Genomic DNA, 18,773 nt, shown 5'->3' with positions numbered 1-18,773 from the left:
GTTGGTGGTAAGTTGCGAATTCCTTGAAAAATGCACATTTTTGCATTTTTCAAAGTGCCATGTGACACACATACATGCCCTTGGGGCATGTATGTGTGCCACATGTGCACCCATGCATATTTCAGGTGTACAACAGGGTGTCCTTTGGACACCCCTGCACCCTTGAAATTATTCTCAATTTGCGATTAGCAAATTGCGAATCGCAAATTGAGAATAATTTCCCATTCATTCCTATGGGCCTCCTGGCCCATAGGAATGAATGGGAAAGTATTCCTTAATTGCGATTCGAATTTGCTAATCGCAATTAAGAAATTTTAAGAAATCGCCAAAAAAATGCGATTTTGTACATACATACCCATTTGCGATTCTCAAATAGCGATTTCTTAAAAATCGCTATTTGAGAATCGCAAATGGGTATCTTGATACATATGGCCCTAAGTAACCAAAAGATGACTACCTTTTCCAAAAGGCCTTCCACTGCTCAAAAACAGGTCACAACGTTTTTAATGACTTTGCTCCGTTTAAACAAGAAACATGTCTAATCTACAGATTGTGCAGTAAATGATGGATTACGGGGAAAATGTGGCAAATTCATTATTATGCTAAAAATGCTGCAGAATCGCATAATCGCAGAGGCCCTGGCTGTAAGCTATAGTCTTCATATTTTGAGTCAATAATATAAAATAAAGGTGAAAGTCATCTCTAATTCTTGGCCAGCACATAGGATTACACAATATGCTAAATTTATAGTCTCTTTAAAGCCTTGAAATGGGAAGAGTTCTTAGAGCCATGAAACTTACTGTTTGAGCTGGCCAGCGGCAGCCAACTTCCTGTTACCGAAAGTGGCCAGCTAAAGAAATCTCACTTAATTGGTTTAGGTATTTCTCATACGAACTGTAGGGATCTCAAGGGAAAGCTTTGAATGGGCACTCACTGGGCCTGTGAAAAAACAGGCACAATGCTGCCTGCCTGACCCTGGCCACATAGCATTCCAAAACACGGTTACATCACAGTGGTATCGCGAGAGCACCATTGGCCCAATACAAGCAGGCACTTCAGATGGGTCCCGTTCTCTGCGGATGGATGTTTCTCACTTGTCCCAGATGGGTCCACAAGCTTATGCCCTATCAGAAGGCAGAGGCTCCTTCTCTATCCTGGCTTCTGAAAAGCAATGGGGGCATATGATTGATAAGCTCTTTAGCTCCGTTAGCTGACATGCTACTCTACCTGAAGATAGTGTAGCATGTCAGCTATGCTTTGGGAATGTGTAGGGCCGGGCTATCCAGCCATCGCCTGACACGTTCAGTAGCAGTGGGTACAGTGGAGTGCCCTCTGCTGCGCACATGATCACACAGATTTTATATGCAATCTACAGCTATAATATCATGTAAGCAGGTAGTTGGAGAGGGAGACAGACAGGCATGTGCTGATGGAGTTTACCCATATGGGGAAGCTGCCCAACTGCCCCATTGGGTATTGCCCACCACAACACTGTACCCATGCCAAGGCTGTCCAGTGAGGCCCAGGGATGACCCAAGTGTGAGCCGTGCTCTCAGGAGGGAAAACTATATACTGATCATCATAAGGGGGCTCAGACAAGCCACCCCCAAAGTCATTTCCTTTTTGCGCAGGACTTCAAAACTGAATAAAATGAAAATAGAACACCATGTATGATTTTAAAGTGGATGCAGATTGAACACCTGCCTACTGAAGCCATCCACTAATCCCTTCTATGCAGACCCCCATACTCTCAGTTTTATCTTTGACTCCTTAGTGTGCCCCTTGGCCTTACCTATTCCTATATCCACCGGATAGCCAGCCAGAACAGAACCATGTATTTGGGACCATGCCTCCCGCATTTTCACTACCCATGCCTGATTACATTTCCATACTCCCAGGAAGGGAATAGGAGAATGGCATATCTCACAGTGCCAATGTGAGGATTGTGTATCCAAGTGGAGATAGCAAAATATGGTCCATGAAGCAGCAGAAAGACATAACCTTTTGGATTATCATGCTGCTATGTCTAAAGTTTGCCTTTCTGGGTTGTCCTGACGCTGCTTAAATATTATGCCCTGTAAGGACTCAAGACAAAGTAGAGGCCCTATAAAGAGCAAAATACTCAGGCAAGACTTTATAATCCTCAATTAAATGCCAATCAAATACTATTGAGAACCCCATCTACCAGACTAGAAAGAACTTATTTAGTACTCCCAAAAGAAAAAAAGTGGCATAACCACAAATCATCAGTCATTAGCAAGTGACCAACAGATAATGAGAAGTTCAAGGAGACACTCCATCACCTCAGTTTCCATCTCCAATGTTCACATCCTGGCACAATTGCAGCTGTGATGCAGTAATGAAACCTATTCAATGGTGCTTTCAACTGCTGCCTATCTCTGCAGCATCCACATGTGCACACATTGCCAAAGCCTTTTTTCCATGCCCCGCCCCATCTAAGGTACATGGCCCACTTAAGTGGCCCTAAAGCGGATGGAGAAGGCAGCAATGTTGGTGTAAATAAAGCTCTTCGTAGAATGAACGGCTTGGTACACACTGGTGTAAATAGTGGGCTTTCCATGGAGCCCTGCCCATGAGATTTTATGTATGCCTGTGGGAATCCATTCTTGTACTCTATGCTCATGAAAATCCTATGACTGTTACTTGCAAAATGGAGTATGGTGGACATCGAAAGGCCAAATGTAAAGAAAGACTGTAAATAGTATTTCAAAACTCCATTCCAGGTTTTTTCTTTTTAAATGTTGGGTTTATGTATAAAATTCTTAAAGAACATATTCAGAGGACTGAGAATTTCCACTGTGTTTTACAAAAATGAACATAAAATAAATGAGACCATCTCTGCAAAAAGAAGCATTTATTCGAGCGGAGCAGGACTGTTTATATGATTCCAATGTGAGAGCTTCCCTTGAGGTGCTGGACAGATTCCCATAGCCACTTCTTTGTTACACACATCAGCAGACACCCTGGTGATGTGCCACAGTCTATGCCAATGCGCCACGGAGAGGAGAGATCGCGCAACTCTTTGGTACTCAACCAGACCAATAAGTACCAACACCAGGGGATCGTCGTTTCTTGAGGTGCTGTCACTCTTTCTGCTAAGGCCATCTTGGACAATCTCTGTGACCACCGCTCCTGACTCCATGGCCGCTCACCTGAGGATAAGGAGCTTCCATACTGTACGGCTCCAGCCTGCCGGACCCGCCAACACTATGTACTCACCTGGAATAGCTACCTAGCACTGTATACCATTCCTCGCCACTTGCTACTGCGGATCTGCCGCCTCTGTGTTTAACTCATAGCCATTTCACTCCACTTGCGTGTGTGTGGATGCGTCTGTTGGTGCGTGGGTGCACGTGTGTGCTTGTATATATAACCTCACCATAATTTATTCAGCTATATGGCGTAGTAGACTAGAAGGAGAAACTGGTATTTGCTTCAATTACCTGCTGCCTGTAAGTGTTCTCTTTGTGTAACTCAGGCGTAACTGTTATACATTAAAAGGAAAAAAATAAAATTAAACTGAGACACCCGTATTTCTTCTGTTCAATGAGTTCAGCTTCTCTGCCACTGTCCATCCTAACGATGAGCAGGGGAATTAGAATCACACACTCTGGCATCCTTGGTGTAGGTGTAGCGACAAGGCCAGAGCAATTTCTGCGTACATGCGTGACTCTAAAACACTTCCCACCTAGGCAGTGACAAGACACTCAAACACTTCCTGCCCATCCACACATCAGCACTTAGGGTCATATTTACATTGTTTCAGACAACACAGCAAGACACCTTGCTGTGCTGCATGAAAGGGAGAGGGGAGGAATGTGCCATATCTTTCTTTGTGCTGGCGCACTTTTGGCTGCTTACCACCATGGTGCAAGGGTGCCTGTGTTGCAGGCAGGATTGTTTTTGTGCAGGAAGGTGTACCTTCCTGCACAAAAGCAATCCTTTGAGTCATTTCCCTCTTTCAACGTGTGTTACAGAATGAGGAAAAAACAAGGAGAAATAAAGATATTTCTCCTTGTTACGCCTCCCCTGGTAAGGCGTACAATTTTGTCACATTCCCAAGTCTACAACTCGTGGTAAATCTGGGAATGCACCAAAATCCCTTTGTGGATAAGTGGGAACACCCATTCTCTACCCATGGAATGACTCCTTTGGGCAGAGGCGTTGCTCTAGATTTACCAAGACACACACGGCCACGAAAGGGGGCCTTGCATGGCTTGATAAATCTCGTCTAGTTTTTGTGTCGCTCTTGTATTACCTTGCATGGTGCAAGGGCAATGCAAAACTTTGATAAATATGACCCTAAATGTCTATGCATCATATGCTTCTAGCGTTTTCTCTTCCGATTCACACAAAGGGACAAAAAAAGTTAGTAAGAGCACAACTCTGGTCCTCACGCATGATATTATACACTGCCCTTATGTCCCACATGACAAAAACATGTTTTTCCCATGGGAACAGTGCCCTGCCGATTCACAAATGCACCTCAGCGCCCTGTAGGGGTATGAAGTAAGATATAAATGCCTTTTTAATACATTCTGAACATCAAGTGGTGGCGGATTGTACTCCTTTTTCTCAACTCTTTGTCTCCTTTTGTCAAATCATCATAAAGTGCGTGCATGCTGGGTTAGTGCCTTGCCCCAATGACACTTGTACAATATCACCAGACTGTGTGAGCGAACATTTCACCCCACCCAAGCAGCACAGCGAATTAGTGGAATTCCCGTTTCATCAACCTGTGGATGAAACATTAATAAAATGGTTAAAGTTATGGATGAATAAGGAAAAGAAGAACTAAATAAATGGATTAATATATTGTTGAAGATTGGAGGAATTCCACTAATTCGCTGTGCTGCTGGGGTGGGGTGAAAAGTTCGCTCACACAGTCTGGTGTTTTTAATACATTGCCATAGTGTGCACCTCTACGGAATTGGTCATCCTGGGTAAGAGCCACTTGAGCAAAAATGCAAGATCACCTCTGTTTGAAGACCACCTCTCTGTGTGCCTTAAAGTGTGCAACTTGTCAAGACGAGGTTACCACTGGAGACATTTCACCAGGTTCAGGTACCTCTAGTAAATGGTAACCACATCTATGATGTATTCAATGAATGATGAAAGGCCCGTAGAAATAGATGGTTGCCTATTTATTTCGTAAAATCTGCTATCTGGGATGAAATATGTTTATGACATCGATATGGCAGAAACATTTACTAAATGAAGGTGCAGTGGTAAGTGATGGCGTGTTTAGGCCCATAGGTGTTCTAAATAGTATACATCTGAAGTTTTGCAAGAAGTAAATCTGTTGTACAAGTGTAAAACGCAGCCCTGCCGGGCAGGGCCGTCTTAACCGCTTTATAGGCCCTCAAGCAAAGCAGTGTACTGGGCTCTACCTTCACAACAAATCACAAGAAAAAAACATGTTTAGCGGAAAATGAGTGTTAAATTCTAGTCTGGGTGGGGCCCCTATGCTCGTGGCCCCCCCGGGTAACTGCCCAGCATGCCCTTGCGTTAAAACGGCACTGCTGCGGAGATGTGTGTGGACTAAGAAGCTTCCGACCACAGCGGTGTTTTGCATCTGGTCGTGACTCTGTGGGTCCTCAGCTTCTTTTTCGCAGTTGTATACAGAGCAAACTCGACCCAAAGGTATCTGAGCGCTTTACATGAGCACCAATTGTGTTATAGACGGACCAGTGCTTGAAATGAAAAAATAGAAGTGCAGGTACTCTGCATAAGAGTACCTGCTTGTTTCTGAGAAGTGCTGGTCCTCTCCAATTAAAAGTATTACGTCTCTCTTGAGGAGTGTTGATACTCTCCTTCTCAAAATAAAAAAGCACCAGTACTGGCTCCTTTAAAGCACTGAGAAGGAAAACTTCATTTTGTCGGGCAAAGGGAGAGTAAGTGAGCTGCCCAGAATCACAGGGGGTTTGAGCTTCTTTCCTTTCCAAGTCTCGAACCTAGTTCCCCAGCTTCGAAGTCGGCGCTCTAGCCGTCTAGCCGTTAGGCCGCATCTTCTCCCTTTCTCTGAAATGTAACTGAGTAAGACCTACGACACTCAGGGAGTAAGACCTCCGACCCTCGGTCTAGGTCCCCTCTCTCCCACTAGTTCCTCTGCGCTGTCTCTTGCCTCCAGACCCGACCTCCTTGGGAGGTTCGAGGCTGCTGCCCGCTCCTGCACCTGCTGCCCACTCCAACTGGGGCCAGACTGCCTGCAACCACCGTAACCTTTTCTCAGCCGTTTTGTTTCTTAATATTTCTCTGTTGTGCCAATTTTATTGTGCCCATATGTGTCTTGCTCTAATTCCACCACTGTTTTTATTTTCTCGTGCCTGCCTGTTCCTTTTGCCGCTGCTGCCCCTGCAGCCCCTCCCCCCTGGAATCCCCCCCCGGAATTCCCCTACTCCCACCTCCTAGCCTCTCCTCCCTCCCACCTCCCCTACTTAATGGCGGCTGCTGTGCAGTCATGCCAAAGGCAAGCCCGTCTGCCCTCGACCGTGGCCAGCACCAGGAACCCTGGACCTCCCACTACCCTCGCTACGACACCACCACCCTCCTCGCACTCAACCGTGGAAGACACAGAGAATGCCAACAGGCCTTGCCAAACACGCCCCATGGCCAGTTCGGCCTCCACTGCCGCTAGACCCTTACTACCACCCCGGCCTCCAACACCGCCGACACCCTAAAATGCATCCTCCTCAACGTACGGTCCGTACACAAACACGCCATGAAAATCTGGAACCTACTCGACTCTCTCTCGCCCGATATCACAGAGACCTAGACCAACGCATCCTCCGCTTAGCACTGCCATCCCAGACGGATACAAGATCCAGAGTAAAGATCGCCCCAACCACCCAGGAGAGGGCCTCGCCATCGCACACAAAAGCACCCTCCGCCTCACCACCTCTAGCGAAACCTTCCCCTTTGCCGAACACCTGCACTTCCAGATCCAGACCACCCCCAAAGTCACACTCTGAGGAACCCTCATCTACAGACCCCCCGGCCCCCGAATACCCTTCACCACCACCATCACCGACTTCATCGCACCCCACGCCATCGCCTCAACAAACTACATAGTCATTGGAGACATGAACTTTCACCTCGACAACCCCAGCAACCCCAACTCCACTATCCTTTGCGACAACGTCGCCAGCATCGGACTTATGCAGCTTCTCAGCAGACTGACCCACAGAGCAGGACACACCTGACCCCATCTTTGCGGCAGGAAGCATCGTCCAATTCAGCCGCAAAACGCATTCGCCATGGACCAACCACCACTGCGTACACTTCGCCATCAACAAACCCAAGGCACCCAAAGCAGACCCACGCCCACCACGAAGGAACTAGAGCAAAGTTACAGACCAGCAACTTAACTCCACCTTCACCCGAGACAACCACACCGGGGCACCCAACACAAAAGACGCAGCCAGAGAACTCCACACTTTGATCTTCAACTGCGCAGACGAGCTCACCCGCTACACAACTCCGACAGACAACGCACCAGCAAAGCCGCCTGGTTCACCACCGCTCTCCAACCTTGTACAACCTTGGGCTGTCACGTACTATTTAACAATTGCAGTGCTGATATCAACTGTTAATTACAATTGCCCTATACTTCTCAGAATGCTTATAAAAATGATGCCTTGAGCACATATGAAAATTGAATTGAGTCTCCTTTCTCTGTTTGGATAATACTGTATAGATATCCTCAATAACTGTCTGCAAATAATACCGATTGGGATATTGTTCCTTGTATATAACTCCATGAAGCCAGACACACCTGCAGATGCCTGGAGAAGAACTGGGGAAACACCAAGACAACCAAAAACCACATCACCTACAAGGACGACATGACGGACTACCACAACCAGATCAGAGCCACCAAGAGCAACTTCATCCACAACAAAATCCTGGCCAACTCCAAGGAACTTTTCAGTGTCATTCAAGAATTAACCAGCCCACGCAGCGAAGCCACAGACATCACCCCATCCCAAGACCTCTGCGACAAGCTTGAAACCTATTTCCACCTCAAGATCAAAAACCTCTACGACAACTTCAGCCACCAGACGGCCCCCCGCGCCCTAGAAACACCAGCCAGCCCACCATCTCCAACTGGACACCGATCACGGCTGAAGACACCACCTTGACCATGAAAAGCATCCACTCGGGGGCACCCACCGACTCCTTCCCTCTTCACATCTACCACAGAGCAGCGGCCGACATCGCACCCCAACTACAACGCACCATCAACACCACCTTCAAAACAGGCACCTTCTCAGAGGACTGGAAGCGCACAGAAGTCAGACCCCTGCTCAAGAAGCCCAAAGCTGACCCCACCGACCTCAAGAACTATCCGCCCATCTCGCTCCACCCCTTCGCAGCCAAAGTTGCAGAGAAAACAGTCAACAGGAAACTGACACGATTCATTGAAGAGAACACCGTTCTGGACCCGTCCCAATCTGGATTCTGAAGCAAGTACAGCACAAACACCGCCCTACTCGCCACCACAGATGACATCCGCACCCTCCTGGACCAAGGCCAGTCCGCAACCCTCATCCTACTCGACCTATCAGCAGACTTCGACACCGTCTCCCACCGCACACTAGTCGCCAGACTACACGACGCAGGCAAACAAGGAACATCCCTGGACTGGATCCGATCATTCCTCACCGGAAGAAGCCAAAGGATCAGACTCCCAACCTTCCCCTCCGACCCCACGAAAATCTCCTGCGGAGTCCCACAGGGTTCATCCCTGAGGTCCACCCTCTTCAACATCTAGATGGCCCCTCTCTAATCCATTGTTCGACAACACAGCCTCAACACCGTATCCTACGCTGACACCCAGCTCATCCTCTCCCTCACCAAAGACCCCAACTCTGCCAAACTCAACTTCCTGAAAGGAATGCAAGACGTCGCAGTCTGGATGACCAACAGCTGCCTGAAGCTCAACGCCGAGAAGACCCCCGCCCTCGGAAACCCGCTAAACCCCACGGACCACGCACGCAACCTGGGAATCCTCCTGGACTCCAAGCTCAAAATGGACCACCAAATCAACTCCGTCTGCTTCCACACCCTCCGCCTCCTCCATAAGACCTTCAAATGGATCCCCCTCGAACACCGAAAGACTATGACTCACGCCCTGGTCACCAACAGACTCGACTTTGGCGAAGCACTCTACTCCAGAATAAACAAACACCTCACCCGCAAGCTACTGAACATCCAGAACGCCGCCGCAAGACTAGTCCTTAGCCTGCCAAAACACTGCCATATCTCCCACCACCTGCGCACACTCCACTGGCTCCCCGTCGAGGCGAGAATAACTTTCAAGATTTCACCCACGCACACAAGGCCCTCCACAGCACCGGGCCAGCATACCTGAATAGCCGACTCAAATACCACGCACCCCAAAGGACCCTACGATCAGCCCAGCTCGCCTACGCCATGGTCCCCCGCACCAGAAAGACCAGATTGGGAGGCCGCTCCTTCTCCTTCCTCGCGGCCAAAGCATGGAATGCCCTTCCGCTCCACCTCAGACAGACAACATCGCTCCCCATTTTCGCAAGAAACCTCAAAACCTGGCTCTTCGACAGACCCCCTCCTTGATGGAATGGAACCTGCACACCCCACCCCCACCCCTAGCGGTTTGAGACCTTTATGGGTGAGTAGTCGCGCTTCAACAAACCCCTGATTGATTGAATCCTGAGTAGTAGTTAATTTGTGCCTGCGTGGTGATCCTACAACTTACCCACACAGAAGAAATGTCAGGAATATGTGACTTTAAGGTAAATTTTATGTTTGCGGGGGATTCTGGGTAAGAAAACACTGGGGGGTCCATGCAAGGCACACTGTCAGCCAAGAGTCAGTACACGCACACCACCATCCACACACCACTAACCAAGCGCCATCCACGCACACCACCAGCCAAGCACCATCCACACACACCACCAGCCAAGCGCCACCCATGCACACCACCATCCATGTACACCGCTAGCCAAATGCTATCAGTGCACACAGTCAGCTAAGCAATATCCACGCACACCGACAGCCAAGCACCACCCATGCACTTTGCCAGCCAAGCGCCATTCCCGCACACTGCCAGCCAAGCAAGGCCAGACTGGGGACAGCAACCAAGCCTGGCGGATTGCTGCTCGACTGGCCCGGGGAGATAGGGGGCGTGCTAGTGAAAAGCACCACTCCCGCTTGTGTTACTGGGGCCCAATATTGCAGCACTGCTGCAAAACCGGCCCTCAGTGACAAAACCGCCCCCACAGCCAGAAAGCCGGCCCCACCCCACCGGTATACTGGGGAAACGTCCGGCTACGGCCAGTCTGGACCTACAACAAGGCACCTCCATGCACACAGTCAGCCAACACCAGTCCACGTACACCGCCAGCCAAGTGCCACTCCACGCACACCACCAGGCAAGCGCCAATCTGCACACACCGTCATCAAGCGCAAGTCCACCCACACCATTAGCCAAGTGCAGATCCACACACTCCACCAGCAAAATGCGAGCAAAAGGTCAGTAGACGCAAAACGTCAGCCAAACTCCAGTTTACACACACACACAACCTCTCCCTGGTTTCTAGTGGATTTCTGCGCCTGCCTGGCTGCAGATGAGAATAAAAATATCACTGAAACAGCAGAAATCTGTGCCTTAAAAGAGGGAGCGACCCTTGCCTAAGGGGCTTCTCACTGGCATGACCATAAACCTATCCCTGGTGCCTAGTGGGCTTTCTGCCCCCGTGGGGAGTAGTTAGGGGGCTATTGCCCTGATCTGCCTTTCGGAAGGGTAGAAAGCCTTTTTTGGTGGTGGGTGCATTGGCATGCCCATTCTCGGCAGCCCTCACCCCTACGTATAAAAAAACCCCAAATCCCTGGTGCCTAGTGGGCTTTCTGATCCCCCCCCCCCCCGGGACAGATTAGGGACTATTGCCCCCATCTGCCTCCCGGGGGAGGCAGAAGGACTGTGGCAACTTTTTGGGTGGGGAGGTGGGGGCATTGGCATGCCATTTTTGGCAGCCCCCACTCCTACGTATAAAAAAAATCCTTGGTGCCTAGCAGGGTTTCTGCCCTCCTGGGGGGAGCAGATCAGGGGTTATTGCCCCCATCTGCCTCCAGGGGGGCAGAAAGACTTTCAATTTTTTGGGGGGGGGGGGGGGCATTGGCAAGTCCATTTTGGGCAGCCCCCCGCCCCCATATACAAAAATAAAATCCATGGTGCCTAGTGTGCTTTTTGCCCTCTCCGTGGGGCAGATCGGGGGCTATTGCCCCATCTGCCTTTCGTGTGGGGAATAAATCCTTTTTTGGCTGTGGGGGCATTAGCATGCCCATTCTCTGCAGCCCCCATGCCTACATGTAAAAAAAAACCTCTGGTGTCTACTGGGCTTTCTAACCCCCCCCCCCCCGTTGTGGGGCAGATTAGGGACTATTGCCCCCATCTGGCAAAAAGGCTGTGACTATTTCTTTTGGGGAGTGGCGGTATTGGCATTCCCTTTTTGGGCAGCCCACACCCGTACATATTAAAAAAAAAACAATCCCTGGTGCCTAGTGGGCTTTCTGCCCTCCCCAGGGGGCAGACCAGGGGCTATTGCTCCCATCTGCCTCCAGGAGGGGCAGGAAGACTGTGGAATTTGTTTGGGGTGGTGGGGGCAGCATGCCCCTTTTGGGCAGCCCCCACCCCTATATACATTAAAAAGAAATCCCTGGTGCCTAGTGTGCTTTCTGACCCCACCCCTACCTATGAAAACAAGCTATTGGCATTGCGTGGCAGGGGAGCAGCGTTCCTTTGAAGTCGGGGAGGGAACGAGCATATGGGGTGTGAGCGTTAAGGAAAGGAAGTGAGGCCGAGCGCATGCTGGTGAAGCTTCGCGCTTGAATGCCTCACATTCACTAGGCATAATCCGCACTCCAAAACCTCTTGGTAGGATTTGCTGTTGGCCCTCTATATGTCTCGCCAGTAATGCGCAAGCGCATTGGCAGGTCGAGACCTAAAAAACCAATGCCTGGTGCATAGTAGGCTTTCTGCCCTCCACGGGGGACAGATCGGGGGCCATTGCTCCATCTGCCTCCCAGGGGGCAGAAAGACTGGAATTTTGGTGGGGGGAATTGGCATGCCCATCTCGGGGAGACCCCACCCCTAAATCCAATAAAAACAATCTTTGGCATCAAGTGGGCTTTCTGCTACCCTGGAGGGGCAGATTGGTTGCTACTGTTCACCAGTGGGGTAGAAAGACTGAAATTTTGCTGAGATCCACTAGGGAGGGGTACCATTTGAAAGGGGAGATTCTCCCCTTTCCAATGATACCTCTCCTGACTTTCTACGTGCTCGAGGGCTGCGATAGCTCCCTGAGCACGTAGAAAGTGAAACTGAAGTGAGCTTATCGGCTCATTTCAGTTTCGGTTTCTGTGAAATGACGTCAGCGAGACGTGCTGATCGTCATTGCACAGAAACCAAACACACAGCCTCGGGAGCTGGGGTAGCCATTCCCCAGCTCCCAAGGTTGTTGGAGGGGAAAAGGGAATCCCTCTGGTGCCCGTACCAGAGGGATTCCCTGTGCCATGTGATCAGACAACCGGGGACTGTCCGACGCACATGAGCACTGGTGCGCCAGACAGCTCCCGACCATCCGACGCACCAAGTGGGTTAACCTCACACTGGAACTACTGAACCTTTTTTATGCAGTTGGTAAACATAGAAGGGGGACATTTACCAAGCAATGCCTTTACTACACATCCTTTTCCACACAATGCCATTACCTTGCAGGTCTTTAACACACATATGCTCTTACCATGCATGCCTTTATAACAGGTAAGTAAGTAAGTATGTATATATATATATATTTTTTTACTTTATTTTACCTTCTTTTACTCACACAAAACCATTGAAATTCGCATATATAGTTAGTTGCACTAACTATATATCGCGCACCCGCAATCCACTGCTGATGATGTCACATATTACATCATTCATGACATGGTCAGTGACATCACTGATGACATCACTGATGACATCTCAAATGACATCACTTGTGACATCACTGATGACATCTCAAATGACATCACTGATGACATCACTGATGACATCATCCAGTGACTGTGTGTTTCTGTAAAGTTTAAATATGTTTTACATATTGAAGAATGAGTGGATGTATAAGTGTCTGGATGAAGGTTTTAGTAGGTGCGTGATTGACTGTATGAGTGAGTGATTAAATGTGTCTTACTGAATGCATGGGTTAGTGACTAAACTGTCTGAAAGTGTGCATCAGTATGTCTGTTGTTGTGCAAGCTGCTGCATGTGTTGATCAGTAGCTATATGAGTGGCTATATGGGTTATTGATTGGTTGCCCAAGTATTTGTATGGGAGACTGAGTGTGTGTGTGGGTGGCTGGGAGGTGTATGACTCTGCATAGATGTGTGAGCAGTTGATTCACTAGATGTATGGGTCCAAAAGTGCATGTGGAAACAGCTGTATGGGCGGTTGATTGTGTGCATGAGTGTATTGGTGAGTGATTGGATATCTCAGTGCTATATGTCAAAGTAAGTACATATGTAAAACACAGTACATGTGAGAGTTGACATATATAAATAACTGTGCATAAGAGCCAGTGAATGTGTGGGTGGCTGTAAGGATCAATGTGAACTTGTATCCATGATTGTATAAGAGAGTAAATACGTGTTAGTATATGTTTGAATAAGTAAGGTGTGTATAACTGTATAGTTGAGAAAATGGAGGTGTGATTGATTATTTGCATGACTGACTAGGTGTCTGTGTAACTTCATGGATGAGTGACAGTCTGTGAGTGTCTGTTTACATTGAGTGTTTCTAAGGTTATATTAGAGTCTTTAGAGGTTCATCGTATTATAACATGAATGATGTCATCAGTGATGTGATCAGTAATGTCAACTGAGATGTCATCAGTGATGTCATCAGTGATGTCATTTGAGATGTCATTTGAGATGTCATCAGTGATGTCATCAGTGATGTCACTGACCATGTCATGAATGATGTAATATGTGACATCATCAGCAGTGGATTGCGGGTGCGCGATATATAGTTAGTGCAACTAACTATATATGCGAATTTCAATGGTTTTGTGTGAGTAAAATAAGGTTTTGTAAATGTTAATTCCTAACTATATATGGTGTATAACCTATGGTTTTTTCAGTGAATTTTCAAGATTTTGTAAATGCTAATTCCTAACTATATATGGTCTATAACCTATGGTTTTTTCAGTAAATTTCAATGGTTTTTTAATAGCAAATATCAAAAGCTTTAAAATGTATTCTTCTTTAAATCGAAAAATATATTTTATATGTTTTTAATACAATTTTTGTTTGTATTTTTTTTGTATTATTTTTTTTTGTTTCGCTCCCGGTCCGCGAACCGGGTAGCTTCCCGTTAGCTCAATTTGGTGCCGCGCCTCGGTCCGCGAACCGGTAAACGTTCCGTTTGCGCAACTGCCGCGTTAGAAAACAACATCGTGACGCGTCGCGTAACCGCGACGTATCGCGTTGTCGCGTAATGCGTCATATGACGCGCCGCGTTAGCGCACCCGGAAGTTCTCCGGTGCGCGAGGCGCGAAGCGCAGCTTCCCGGAAGCAATCCGGGGCACGGCGCGGAGCGCGTAACGTAAGCATAACAGGTCATGTGACTTGTTAATAAAACTTTTCATTGGTTCATTTCACTTTTGGTTTCCTAATGATGTAAGGCTAGGTCATGTGACCTAAAAATAACACTTTTCATTGGTTTAGAACTATTTTTTTCCCCCAAATGATGAAAACCCCTCCTTGTTTCCTCACTCTGACTTTCAACTTTGTGAGAGGAAGACCTTTTTTGATTACTTAGAAATGGCAAGTCTTGTAGCTGCAGCTGGTGCACCCCCACCACCACCACCACCTCCTAGGAAGAGAGGACCACCTCCTCAGGTTATCGTTCAGCAAGAGGAGGAAGAAGAGGAAGAAGAGGAAGAGGAGCAAGAGAGGCAGTTTTTACGTGAAGAGCCTAGGAGGTCCCATGTCAAGGAAAATTTCATTCGGCAATTTTTCAAATATCCCCGGGGCCAAAAAAAAGTAAATGCCCGCTATGTTACTTTCCTTATCTGCAAAAAAGTTCTGTCTGAGGGACAGATAAGAAATATAGCTATGGCAATTACACCATGCATCGCCACATGGGGAGGTGGCACCCTATTAATTATAGTGCTGCGCAGGTACGTGACCTGCAGGATAACCCCCCTCCTGTGGCCAGAACATCAAATGTAGAGGCAGTGACGGGACCAGAGGCGAGGGAGACGGTCCCAAATATACAGATGAAGTTTGGGAGTGTGAAACAAGTGTGCGTTTATTGCGGCCAATTGATTTGCTACAGGGAAAGTAGCATAAATTTAATCAATGTTGCTATTGACAATCATAATTGTCCAAAACGCCCCAGAAAATAAATTATCTTTTTTTTTTGTTGCTCCTGTTGAGCCCTTTATAATGAATCATTTTCGTTTCCCCCCCCAAAAAAATATAAAACCGTTCAAAAAATACAAAAAAAGTAAAAAAAATGTTCAGAAAAATAATACAAAAAATATAAAACAACAAAAATAATTAAAAAAAAGTTCTACCTCCCCTTTATAAAAAATTGCTAGAATGTTTAGCACTCTGGCAACCTCTATTTCTTTTGATTCGCTTCCCGGTTCGCGCGCCGGTACACGAACCGGAAGCGAACCAGAAAAAAAAAAAAAGAAGAGTAAGTATAAGGGAAGGAAACAGAGAGTAATGTTAAAAGTAAGACAGCTAGAGGGAGTAACACAGAGATACTATACTGTTTAATAGATCTATTTACCGAAGAAAAGATGGAAGAGGGTATAATTGTGAAAAATAAAATAGATAAGGAAGTGAAAGAAAAAAAGGAGAGTAGAAGAATAATAAACAATAGTTTCTTAGAGAATGTGAGTGAATGTTCAAAATAAGAAGAAAAACAGTAAAGGATGTGGAATGAGAGGTAGGGATAGAACCGGACTAAAAGAACAATCCTGAGGGAAAGTGTTAAGAAAACAGTGAGCAAAAGTAAATAGGAATAAAACAAGTTGTATGATAGTGACTAAGGTTAAAACATGTGGAATAACAGAGAGAAAAACAGAAAGCAGAAAAGAAGAAGTGACAGAAAAGGAATGATTGAAACAGCAAAGAAATGTAAATAACATAGGGGCATATTATCAACACAGGCGATAAAATTATCGCTGCTTTTATCGGCAGAAAACTGCCACTAAAGCTGCTTTTGCTGCAGTTTTCTGCCGATAAAAGCAGCGATAATTTCATCGCCTGTGTTGATAATATGCCCCTTAGTGTGTTTGAACTACAGGGAGAAAGCATAATGAACAAGTAGTGAAAGAGTGATGAGTCAGAGATAGTGAGAGTAATAGAGACGGAGTGAGTGAACAGGAGTGAGGAACTATGAGAACAGAGGGACTGAGAAAAGGAGTGGAAGGAGTAGAGTAAGTAAGTAATAGAAAAAGGAATGAGGGCAGTAGCAAAGGAAGGAAACTGACGGTTAAAGAAATGAAGCAGTGGAACTAATAGAAGTTAAATGTGATAGAAATGTAACGAAAAGAGTACAAAACACTTACCTTATAATTGTCGTTAACTTAGTCACTTGTTATTTTTATACTTTCAATCTGTGAAAGAAACAACAAAAATTTGAAAAATATTAAAACATGTATTTAAAAATTAGAAAAGACAAGGGAAAAGATTGACAATCATCCAATTTTACAAAGAAATAAAGTTAGAGATAAACATGCAGAAAAAAAGAGAAAGAAACGGTGATAGACAGTCTGAGAGAAAAAGTAATTGAAATAGAGTAAATTACTAAGAGAAAAAAAAGGAAGATACTTTCAGTGACAGAAAAGAAGGATAGAAGAGAAAACTAAATTGAAGTTGTGTAAGCTACTAAAAGAAAGTGAGTAAGGTAAACTATATAAGGAAAGGGTGAATAAGGAAAAGAGAGTGAGGGAGAGAGGAGACAGAGGAAGTGAAGGAAAGAGTATCAGATACAGACTGAGGCAACAAAGAAAGATAAATGAGTGAGGGTGAGTTATAATAACTGATTGCACCAAAAAAGGACAACCCAAAAATATTTAATTTAGAAAACAAAGGGAGGAAAGATGGAAAAGACAAGCGAATCAGAAGGTCTAAAAGCTGGAAAATGGTGCAAGGGAGAAAAGAAAAAAACAGAGTTGGATTAGGGAAACAAAGGTTGAAAGATAAGTGGAGTTAGAGAGCAAGGGTGAAAGAGAATAAAACAAAAGGCAATGTGAGTATGTAAGGAGGATTGATAGAAGGTAGTAAAAGATGAGTGAGCATGAGATAAGACGAGTACAAATTAAAATTCACACACACACACACCGAACACTAACCGCGCGAAAATTTGAAAAAAAATGTTTTTTTTTCGCACATATGGGCCTCCTCAGCCACCCTCAGAAAACCTAGGGGGTCAGGATACGTCTACCGTGCCCCCTTCTACCCATTCTGAACATTATTTGCCCTCCATCTTCTATCTCAATTCTACCGAAACACAAAATGGAGGACTCCCGTAACGCTGCCGGTTCGCGTACCGGGGCGCGCACCGGGAAGCGCTCGCTTAAAAAAGGTGGGAAAGTAATTCACAGAAAAACCACTGGAGACACTTTCACCAAATATAGATTAGCTCATACTACATACCAATCCCTACCATTTTCACAAATTTGATTGGAATTCCATTTAGCCTGTAGACCTCTCTAAATACCCTGAGGTAAATTACTTCACAAAACACATCTGAAGTGTTGGAATTGACAACCAATTAAAATGTTACTTTCATTTTCTACTTTTTTTACCTGACATTTGATTGGTTATGTACCTGAATATATATAAACAAAGAGAGAGAAACACAGCCATTTTGACTACTACTTCCTGAAGTACATTGTAAGAGCATTTTCACTGACAACTTAAACTTTTTTTAAAAGGTAAGATGTTATTTTTAAAACTGAAGTATATTGTGCACTTTAAGTTAATATGGAAAACTTTTTCTGATAGTTATATACTATCCCTCTGTAATAGTTATAGATTTAGATAGACTTCTCTGTTATAGTTATGGATGGATTTAGGCTTGTCTTGTATAATTATGAATTTACTTAGGTTTCATCACATACACTTTTTTATATTTCTACTTCCAGTCTGATACCATACACTGCCCAAAGATAAATTCACTGTTAAAAACTACCTATCTAAAATTAATCCCAACAGTGCCCTATCTCTACTGATATATATATATAACAAAAAGTGTCATTTGAAATTGTCCTTGCAGAGACCAATCAAGAAAACATTGAACCAAATGACATTGAATTCATGGATGAATCACGGGACCATGAACTACTACAATGTGTACAATCTGTAGATTTCCTCCTTCAATATGAGGACATTTCAGACACTCAAATGTTGCAAGTTATGTTCACTGAAAATGACGACATTTCGGACAGTCAAATGTTAGACGTACTATTAAATTTTGAAAAACAATCACAAAAATAAATGTATATTGCTACTTAAATTTAAAAAAAAAAAAAAAAAAACGAACAATCAATAAACATACAATATTTGAAAAGTCTATCATTCTTTTTTCCTCATAGTACGCTCCCCGGACCGCTTCCCGGTGCGCGTACCGGGCGCTCCCCACGCAAAAAAAAGTTTTTTTTGTTTTTTTTTCCCCCCGCGGGGCCCTTTTAAAGCCTCCACATCAAACC

This window comes from Lissotriton helveticus, chromosome 5_1 (assembly GCF_964261635.1).
Source record: "Lissotriton helveticus chromosome 5_1, aLisHel1.1, whole genome shotgun sequence".
NCBI lineage: Eukaryota > Metazoa > Chordata > Amphibia > Caudata > Salamandridae > Lissotriton > Lissotriton helveticus.
Note: the sequence above shows the minus strand (reverse complement) of the source record.